Source organism: Papaver somniferum, chromosome 3 (assembly GCF_003573695.1).
Source record: "Papaver somniferum cultivar HN1 chromosome 3, ASM357369v1, whole genome shotgun sequence".
NCBI lineage: Eukaryota > Viridiplantae > Streptophyta > Magnoliopsida > Ranunculales > Papaveraceae > Papaver > Papaver somniferum.
Genome location: NC_039360.1, coordinates 171,208,013 through 171,218,986, shown reverse-complemented (window position 1 = coordinate 171,218,986; position 10,974 = coordinate 171,208,013). Strand labels below are relative to the sequence as shown.

Below are 10,974 nucleotides of genomic sequence, written 5' to 3'. Positions count from 1 at the left end.
CTGCAACTTTTGTTACTGGGTTCACAAATATTATAGAGAGCTTGATTTTGTTTGTTACCTTTTACTTTATACGGAAAGACAAGCCAGGGAGCTGGCTTCGGTAATGGCGGACGATTGTGTTCATTTCTTTTCTCAGTTGATGATGATACTACTTTGGCACCTTCTTCACCCATAACCTCCATTGATTGATTGAACGATCGATGGATAAAAAGAAGTGTTACAAACTATAATTTCAATCAAAGTTTAAACCTGTAAGATGAATTGTTGAAGATATCCTTAAACCTGCATGATGAATTGTTTAAACCAGTACAATTTGTTTTATGGACGGTCTAGATTTCTTTACGAATTGTTTAAACCTAATGGAACCCAAGAGTCAAGACTAGAGCTTGTTTGTTTTATATCTTCTGAATATGAGTCGTCCGGGACTGAGGTCTGACTCGGGAAAATGATACAATTCACGGTACTGACTGATTTTATCATTTTATGTCAAGTACAAGCCGGCAAGGCTTTCCAATGATTCGGCAATTAGTTTTTTTTTATCAATAATTCGGCAATTAGTTGCAGTTCACTATGACAAAGTATTCATTTATCCTAAACGGCATTGGCCGGTGTAACTGTTAGACTTGTAGATTTAATCATATTGGCGTAGTCATAATTTTGCAGCCCTAATTATCCAAAGTAAGAACAGGCGGTGTGTCCATTCAATGAAACAGCATAAAAGGTGCAAAGTCCAGACATTAGTCCTAAAAGCCCGAAGATATAAAATTATGAAATTTGGATTCATTAAACAGAAAATTTCAAGACGAAATCCAAAACAGAAATTTCCAGGATAACAAAAAAAAATAGACAGACTCTCTACTTCCAAAAATCTCACACAACTGGTTTCCTACTCTGTTTAACTGTTGCACACAAACACTTCTACCTGATTTCAAATAACACCAGTTGAACTAGTAGCTTCTGCCCCAGTAAGTCCACTTTTTAGCAGGTTTTCCGGAGGCAAAGCACAACGTCCCTGAAAGCACGAGTCTCGAACATTAGAAGGTAAATATGAAACACAAATGGCATATACATAAACTACAAGCAGGTCCATGATGTTGAATGTTAAAGATGAAAACAAGAACAGCATGGGTTATAGCAAAAATTACCCTCTGGGAGCTCTGGCTGATCAAAAGGGGTGCAAAGAGTCTTGCATGCTCCCATCTCACCCTTGGTACGTGCTTTAACATCTCTCTCAACTTCCTGAAAGAATAAATCAAAGAACAATAATGTACCCATAACTCCATTTTAAAGTGATAACTGAAACAAAAAACCAACCAGTAGCTGGAAATTCTTATTACAAGCAAAGGGAGAAAATGTTAAAAGCAATAAGAAACTAGATAATGGAAGCCTACCTCCTCATCGCACCAAGGAGCTAAGATCATCCTCTTCTCATTTAGGGCCTCCGTAAACTCTTCCCATGTCTTAGCTACCACAACACAAGCATCGCGTTTTTGCTTTGCAGCATCAAATAGGCTTTGTTGGACATTTTCCAGCAGGTCCTTAATTTGATCAACCAAGTTGGTTCTTGAGATATCCTCTTTTGCTCCATTGTCTCGGCGAACAACACGTACCTGTTAATGTGTCCAAATGGAGTACTCAATAGGACTGAACATCTATGAACATAGCAGAGACAAAATTACAATTAACTGACCTGGTTTTTGGCCATATCCTTTGGACCTATCTCAATCCTCAAGGGAACTCCTTTCAATTCCCAGTTTGAATACTTCCAACCAGGTGAGTAGTTGTCTCTTAGATCTGTCTCAGCACGGAAACCAGCTTTATTCAACTCTTCTGCAGTTTCGGAACAAGCATCACAGATGGCTTGAGTGTCGGCATCTTTGTAAGGCACAGGAATCACTATGACTTGGACTGATGCAACTTTAGGTGGCAAAACTAACCCCTTGTCATCTCCATGAACCATCACCATTACTCCAATCTGAAAAAAGTGTACATCCAAAATGAATAAAGATGCTTTTGATCTAACAAGAATCAGAGATAACTTTTTTCCAAAATGAATCTTAAGCAATTTCCGTAACTTGTTACTTGGAAATGGCCTACTTACCCTGCCTGCCACGCAGATATCATTTTAGTGCAACTGACCCCTAAAGTAAATAAAATATATGTTTACAAGTGAAGAGGAGATATTTAATGGGAGGATTACCGTTCGGGTGCTGTATGCCCAAGAATTTTGCCACACCATTCCCTTTTCTCCCTTCTCGTTCTCAAAGTTGATCTCAAACATTTTTGCAAAATTTTGGCCGAGACAATGTGAGGTTGCACCCTGTACTCCACGACCAGTATTTGGAACAAAAGCCTGAGAACAAAAAAGGAATAATGTAATTGGACAAAAGAAAATAAAGCTCAAGGATTATTCATACAAATAGAATATAAAGATAAAGCAAAATGGAACTTATGTCTCACCTCAACACTTGTTGTATATAAACCTCCAGCAAACTTTTCATTCTCACTTTTCTTCCCCTTTACCACTGGGATTGCCAAGAACTCTTCATAAATTCTCCGGTACAGTTCCAAAACTTCAAGAACCTGATCATGTGTATATCTATTAATATTGACCATATTGCATGGCATAGAACATATTTCGACCCAAGTTTTATTCAGAATTCCATAAACAGTTCTATCCAAACAGACACAGAACAAGGAGGAAGTATAAAACGAAACAAACATGATACTGAAAGGAGAGAACAGACCAATATCACAGAATTCGAGTTATGTGAAAGATTTACCTCTTGATCTGCTTCATCCTTTGTTGCAAAAGCCGTATCCCCTTCTTGCCAAAGAAATTCACGACTCCTACAAGCGTGAAATAAGTGAGTACATAACTATGACTTATGCGCAGCTGCACAAGAACTCTCATTGAGTCATCTACAAGTTCTCCGAGGCATAACTGAGGCATAAGACTCTCATCTCTACCTAGTACATACATGAATCTATGTGCCAATTGCCCTCACAAAAGAAAACAATGAATACCTGATGAAGGGAGTAGGATTGCTGAATTCCCAGCGAACAACATTGCACCACTGGTTAAGCCTCAAGGGCAAGTCACGATGTCCTCTTATCCATTTCGAGAAGTAGGGATACATGACAGTTTCACTCGTAGGACGAATTGCAATAGGAACCTCTAAATCTGTATCTCCAGACTTGGTAACCGATGCAACCTGATTGTGTGAGTGTGAACGAGTGAGTAAGTAAGTTATTTATAGATCATGCAACACTACAAAGTCTATGAAAAGTAGATGACCAAGAGAGGTTAACAGTTAAGTCAAACAAAACTTCCTGGCATAGTGTGAACAAAAAACAGACATCAGCCTATCAGCAGGAATCATAAGAAACCTCTACTTAGTGGAGGTCCCAAAAAGGAGAACTCACCAATGGCTGATTCTATGATTACAGCAACTTGGAAGTCACAGTTATCTTACAGTTTAAGTTTATAGATATTTCTACAAGAAGTAGCTAATGCATGTTTGTACGAGGCATTAAGATTCTCACCTCTGGAGCGAAGCCCTCAATGTGATCTTTTTCTTTCTGTAGTACAGTAGAAGACACAAACACAGGGAAATAGCAATTCTTGATCTTCATTTTCTTAATTTCGGCATCAAAGAATGTCTGCATGTGGACAATGGTGTAAATTAGTAACATAATCATATTACCATATTACCTCAATATGTTCGATCGAATGCCATAAATCAAACCAAATCCAGATTACTAGCTCATATAGGTATACATGGATATCAAGTAACTTAAAAAAATTGACATACTTGCATAATTTCCCAAATAGCCATAGACCAGCCTGAGGATATAACACCCCGAGATATCATAGTATTCAATCATTTCACCACTGACAACAACCTGCAAAAAACAAGAGACCAGAATACACATTCATCACAGATCTAATCACTGCCACATTACAGAAGTAAGAACACAAGTGGTCAACTAGATACCTCGGAATACCAATCTCCGAAATTTTCATCTTTCTTATTAGATAAACCAAGACCAGTCTCTTTTTTGACCTCCTTCTTTTTTCCACCACCACCGCCGCACCGCTGCTTCCACCACCTGAATTTATTCATAACATTCAGCTTTAAAAAAAAAAAAAAACAAAGCTACTCATGAATCAGCAATTGGAAATTAAAAACATACCAGTAGTCTTAGGGGCTTTAACTTTGGGTGTTTTTTTCTCCTTTTTGTTAGTCACGTCCAAATTTGCCACTCTGATGATACACTAACACAAACCAAATCCAAATAAAATCAAAATTATGAATAACCTAAAATAACAATTACAAAGAAATCAAATGAATTAATTCACTAGGAAATCTTACTTTTCATTCACATCCTCCATGACAGACAGTTAGAGGTAGTAGTACTGTGAAATCAATGAAAAACCCTCAGTTGACCATAAAAACAACAATAATAGGTGATAATAAAGAGATTCTTATCTGCAACAGAATCAATTACAGATGAGACGAGGGATAGATACCAAGCTTACCAGAAATCTGTGCCCTAATAAGCTGTTGCAGCGACGACCAATGGAGATAGTGGGAGAGATAAAAAGAAGGGAGAAAGACGGAAAACCTAGAGGAGAAGAGTGAAGGGGGTTTTGTCTGAATTTCTTTTTATTTTATTTTGTTTCCCTAATTTTTATTGGTCAAAACCTTTTAGCCCAAACCCGAGTCCAGCATTAAAGTGCTCACGCTACAATCCCTTCTCATACTCCTATGGTTATGGTTAGACTTGGCACGAGCAGGTGAACCGAAAAGCTAGATAGGATCAACTTTGAAGGTGATTTTCAGTTTCTTACGTATTTAATAGGATTCCTAGTTGCATATTTTATTTGAGTCAAACCCATAGTATCCGTTTGTTGCAAAATCGGGGTGATATTTAATATTTTCCCCTCACTAGATCACGCATTAAGTAGAAAGTGCTTGAATAGTGGTTGCTAATTTTTGTTGTGTTAAATTGCTAACTCGGTGGCTAATTTTTTTACTTTTGTTTTTAATTAAGTAATGTTAACTTCATCATAAAATACGAGGATGGATGGAATCTTGCCACAAGCTGAAGCTGGAGCTCGAACACTTTTTATGAATGACCATCCCTATTCTATGAACACGAAGACAATAAAGGAAAATGTATTCTAACAAAGCTGGAATAGCTTAGCTGGTTAGAGCGTGTGGCTATTAATCACAAGGTCACAGGTTCAATTCTTGTTTCTAGCGATTTTTTATGCCCAACTTGTAGCTATCCACCAACTTGAATTGAATTTTTAGGGGAGAGATTGACTCTTCAAAAGACAGATAAGCGTCCAAAACGAATATCTAAAGGACTAACCTATAAAGGTTGAATGCTTTGAAGTTTCTTATCAACGTTACTTAAATTACAGAGTAAAAAGTGAAGCGGCAAGTGCAAGTAACCAAATCGTCATCAAATCCACTAGTGATTTTGATCTTATTAAGAATTATATATATGACGAAGACTTTATGATTTTAGAACTTGAGTTTTTCATTCAAAATTAATAATTAGTGAAAAGTTACGGAACTGAAAATAAATAAATTTAGATGGTAATTATAGTCGGAGGAACTTGGGCTTTTGGAAGAAGATAACCAGGCAAGTAACGGATTAAGCACAATAAGTTAGTGATTGTAAGAATGGTATCTAACAAAGATATATTGATTTAATCATGTTTTCTTTGACCAAACATTGACCTGAATTAGGTTTAATTATTTCCCTCTTAAAATCCATTCCTTCCTTCACTCACAATAACATGACTCACTTTGTTTTCTTCAGAATCAGATGAATATTTATAGATAGGAAGATTATAGGTGCAAAAATATTCTAATGAGGCAAAAAAAAGGCATTTAGACGGTTCACCAAGGTCTGAACATCAAGGTAATAAACTAAAAATGTGGCAGGTGGCTTCGAAAGATGTGTAAGTTTAAAATAAATGGGGATCTAGGGCTGAAATCTAAGTAAAGTAATAGAACTCATCTACCACCATAATAAAAGTTTTTGGTAAGAAGGTGTTGAAAATATTTGGATAGAGGGCGACTGTAAAAGAATGGTGAGGTACATTGAAAGCAAAAATACAATGATACACTGGAAGAATCAAAAGTTAGTGGAGAAATCCATGAAGATGCTGGCAGAATACAACAACTTTTTGGCGTTCAAATTCACCTATAGATCTGGCAATTATGTGGATGATAAATTAGTGAGGGGGGCGAGGAAACTTTTCATCTATTGGAAAGAAGAATTACCAGTATTCCAATATTATTCCGAGAGCACCATCTTATAAAGCGAGCTCAACCATACCGAGAGCACCAACTTATAAAGCTATCTCAACCAAGAAAGATATCAAAGAGCTATATCTTTTTTTCTCAAATCAATCAGCAAATTAAATAGATAGAAATCTATGAGCCTGATCGATATGAGAAATACTTGAACGGTACCAAAAACCAATGCTCGTGCCAATCAATCTATATCCAACAAACAAGGTTGGATTTACCAATTGATTGAACTACGCACAACCTGTGATATTTCAATTATATAAAAATATAACGCGAAAAAGAAAGAACACATACACTAACAGTTTTGTTAACGAGGAAACCGCAAATGTAGAAAAAACCCGGGACCTAGTCCAGATTTGAACACCACACTGTATTAAGCCGCTACAAATAATAGTATACTACAAGTTAACTTCAGACTGGAATGTAGTTGAGCCTTAACCAAGTTTCACGCCAATTAAGGTACAGTCGCGTTCCTTACGCCTCTGGAACCACGCCGGCAACTGCGCACTTAATTCTCGTAGCTGATCTCACCCACAACTAAGAGTTTCTACGACCCAAAGTCGAAGACTTATAAACAAATATGTTTCCCACAGATAAGTCTATTCTGATAGATAAATATGTCTCCCACAGAAATACCTATGAAGTTTTGTTCCGTATTTTATTAAATCCGTACTTATACTCCCAAAGAGCAGCCTACAGATATCAATCACCTCACAATAACTTAATTATATGGTAGTAGAAGAAGTTATTGTGTTCCGTATTTTATTAAATCCTTACTTATACTCCCAAAGAGCAGTCTAGAAATATCAATCACCTCACAATAACTTAATTATATGGTAGTAGAAGAAGTTATTGTGGAATCACAAAGAATGAGACAAAGAAATTTGTGATTACTTTTTATATCCTACCTATCGGAGATAAATCTCGAGCAAATCTTAGAGAAGATAGTACTCAATACGATAAAGTAAAATCAAAATACGCAACTACAGAGAAAATAGTTGGATCTGGCTTCACGAATCCCAAATGAAGTCTTCAAGTCGTTAACCTATAATGGTTTTGGAAAAACCTAGGTTAAAGGAGAATCAACTCTAGTCGCAACTAGGATGATGGAAAGTGTTCGGATTTGGTTTTGCAGTTGCTAGAGTTCTCCCTTATATATTCTTTCAAATCATGGTTTGCTTACAATCAAATCTAAGATAGGTTAGTAACAAAGCATTCAATGTTCATTGTTAGATGAAAACCTGATTTAAGATTCATGTTAAGTTTGCTCCATTATTAGATGGTATTAGCTTGTTGCACACAAATGAAATATACCTTCATTTAGATATGGGTAACTGTACCTAAACGTGTATATTCATTTGTCTCAATAACAGTTAACCGAAGTTATCCATATGAACACTTTTGTTCTTAACCACATTCATCTTACACTTTTAGATCAAATATGATAAACAATCAATTTTGAAAGATAATCAAATGAATCTAATTGTGTTAAAAATAGAGTTGTTCAATTGTTAACTATCTCATATAAATATATATGAACCAATTGAAACAAAGTCGGATTGATTTGTAATCGGGCAAAGTACTTATGTAAGAATCAACTCATGAACATTAACCACGGTTTGCAAAGATTGCATTCCTTAATTCATAAATGTATTTGTTCATGCGTACGAGAAACATAGTTAACCAATTTTAGAACTTTAACCGCTAAGTTTGCAAACTGGTACGCAAACTATAGGTTCCGGACTTTGGTCTTGTCCAGCCGTTTGCTATGCAAATAGTCGTTCCGGACCTAACTCAGGTAGAACCATTCGCATACTAGGTATGAAAACAAAGTTCCCATACTTTAACAGTTAAAACCATTTGCATACTAGGTATGCAAACAAGGTTCCCAGACTTGAATCATACCAAAACAATTTGCGTACTAGGTACGCATACTGTGTTGTATCCTTCAAAGACAACAATGGTTGCCTCACACTAACCATTAGCTGTAATTTTTAAGTGATCGAATGATCAATACGAAACTTTCCAAGTCGACATGAAATGACTGTCTCGCACAAATCATATAAGTTGTTTCAAGGCAATTTTCACATGATCATATTTTGACTTATTATTTAGTTTTCAACAAATAAATTGTTTCCAACTAAACTCATCAAGAATAATGATGAACAAAGCTAAAGCAAAAAGCTTCCGACACATATTTCGAGAAATATATAAGCGAGTTAAACTAAGCTCGAAATATCAAATTGTATAATATATATATATATATATATATATATGTATATATATATATATAACTATACGACTTAGCTTCATTAGTGAATATAATAAAATAGACTTTTGAGTGATAAATAAGTTTTAGTATCCATATACCTTTTGTTGATGAAGTTCCTCCAAGCTCTCCTCAGTAGATCTTCTTCTTCTTCAATCGATGAACGCCATGAAGCTTAAAGCTCAACTACACGTTCTATCATAATCCGAGACATAGTTGTAAGTAGACTAGAAATCAAGACTTGTAATTTTGACCAACTAAACTTCATAACAAGCTTGAGATGACAACGCTTGCGAGTTCGTCCGAGAAGTGATCTAAACCTTGCAATATAAGGAATAAAATATATACAACAATATATCTTAGAGGAGTATAACAAGAACTAACAATAAAATGAAAGACTTTAATAGATTTTCCTAACTAGGCCACGTATGTAACTTCTATTGGTGTGAAAATGTTTACCCCAACACTCTTCCAGATGTGCATAGATATATTGAATCTTTGCGAAAATATTTACCCCAACACACTCCGATAACACTGTCTTGTATTCCGGATATAGTAGTTTTATATTTCTCTTAATTAATTTAAAACATTCTTGAATAATATCAATGACACATATCATTGTTCTAAGATATTATCAATTGATAAACTTGAAACATGATTTGGTTCCGAAAAATAAATTGTTCTTGTCCGGCCGTTTGCAAACCGGTTACGTCAAGTCTGAATAATATCAATAACACATATAACTTTGAAAAAATATTTACCCCTAACTAGGTCACTTATGTTACTTCAAGTCTATAGAAATTGTAGATGAACTTCAAAAGACACCGTGATGCTAAAATCAGAGAGAGCTCTAAACAAGTGAGTTTGGAGAAAGGAATAAAAATTATGTACCTTTTGAGTTGGATTTCAGCCATTATTTATAGGATGAAGGCAAATCTAGTTGATGATTTGTAGTTATCCCAATAACCACCTAGATATGTATTTGTCCCCTTAGGATTTGTATTTATCCTAAATAACCATGTGGATTTGTACTCACCTCCCCAATATAGGTGTTTATCTATTGTGGATTTGTACTCTTAGAGAAGATAGAACTCAATACGATAGAACAAGTAAGAACAAAATACGTAACTACAGAGAAAATAGTTGGATCTGGCTTCACGAATCCCAAATGAAGTCTTCAAGTCGTTAACCTAATAATGGTTTTTGGAAAGCCTACGTCAAAGGAGAATCGACTCTAGTTTGAAACTAGGACACAAGAAAGTATCGGATTAGGTTTTCCAGTTGCTAGAGTTCTCCCTTATATAGCCTTTCAAATCAGGGTTGCTTACAATCAAAGCTAATATATCTTAGTAACAAAGCATTCAATATTCACTGTTATATGAACTCCTGATTTAGTCTGCTTAGAATTAAACAATCAATCTTCACCATTAGATGGTGTAATCTTGTTACACACAAATTTAATATACTTATATTTAGATATGGGTAAACGTGTATATTGATTTGTCTCAATAACAGTTAACCGAAGTTATCCATATGAATACTTTTTGCAGGTACCCCCCCCCCCCCCAACACTGTTAACGTGGAGAGAAAGGTAGCATTTCGATCAATATCAATGTCATCATCAGATTCATGTTTGGAGGTGAAAATATTTTACCATCCAAACATTTGCGCCGCTGCAAGGGGATTCAAGAAAAGAGATCTTGTTTTTCCCGAATCGAGATTATGGAAAAAGTAAGACAGACTGCACGGAAGATCGTTCCTGATAGCAATCCTCGATACCTAGTCCAATCATCACCTGCAGTGCCTACCGGAAATAGACAGGTCCGAGATCATAATCGTGACAGAACCCCAGATCACGGTCGAGATCGAGATCGTTTTCGTGACAAAACCCCATATCTGAATAATCGGAGAAGCAAAAAATGACCGATGATTGAAGACGGGGGAATGGATGTTGACTCCATACCTGATGGAGAAAACCCACGAGTTCGATTAAATAGAGGGCATGTACTCGGCAGCCCGTTAAGGAGGAACCACGATCGACATGACCTGCGAGATGGAAGAACCGCGACTTCTAGTACGGAGGAAGAACTGTTGCGTTATCAGTTGAAGGAGGTGCAGAAAGAAAATGCTCTCCTGAGATTAGAACGTGAGTACCAGTCTCGACCAATTATGACTGGTAGTCAGAAAAACCAGAAGGGTCGGTCTGTATGGGAGCGTCTTGGAAGTCGAATTAGCCCGCAAGATGCAGACCAAAGCAGAAAAATTATCGATCTTGATAGACCACATAAAAATATGTTGGTCACTGGAGATCTACCTAGACGAAGGAGAGTACGATCTTGGTGAGCAGGAACCTGAGCACGGCCAGAACCA

General features: G+C 36.3%; 1 non-coding gene and 1 pseudogene across 1 annotated transcript; one reads left to right on the top strand and one right to left on the bottom strand.

Moving 5' to 3' along the window:
* Positions 1 to 737: 737 nt before the first annotated feature.
* Positions 738 to 4,396, bottom strand: LOC113360341 (annotated as a pseudogene).
* An 800-nt stretch (positions 4,397 to 5,196) lies between these two features.
* Positions 5,197 to 5,270, top strand: TRNAN-AUU. The gene has a single exon. It is a non-coding gene; the product is annotated as a tRNA-Asn (tRNA).
* Positions 5,271 to 10,974: the final 5,704 nt, after the last annotated feature.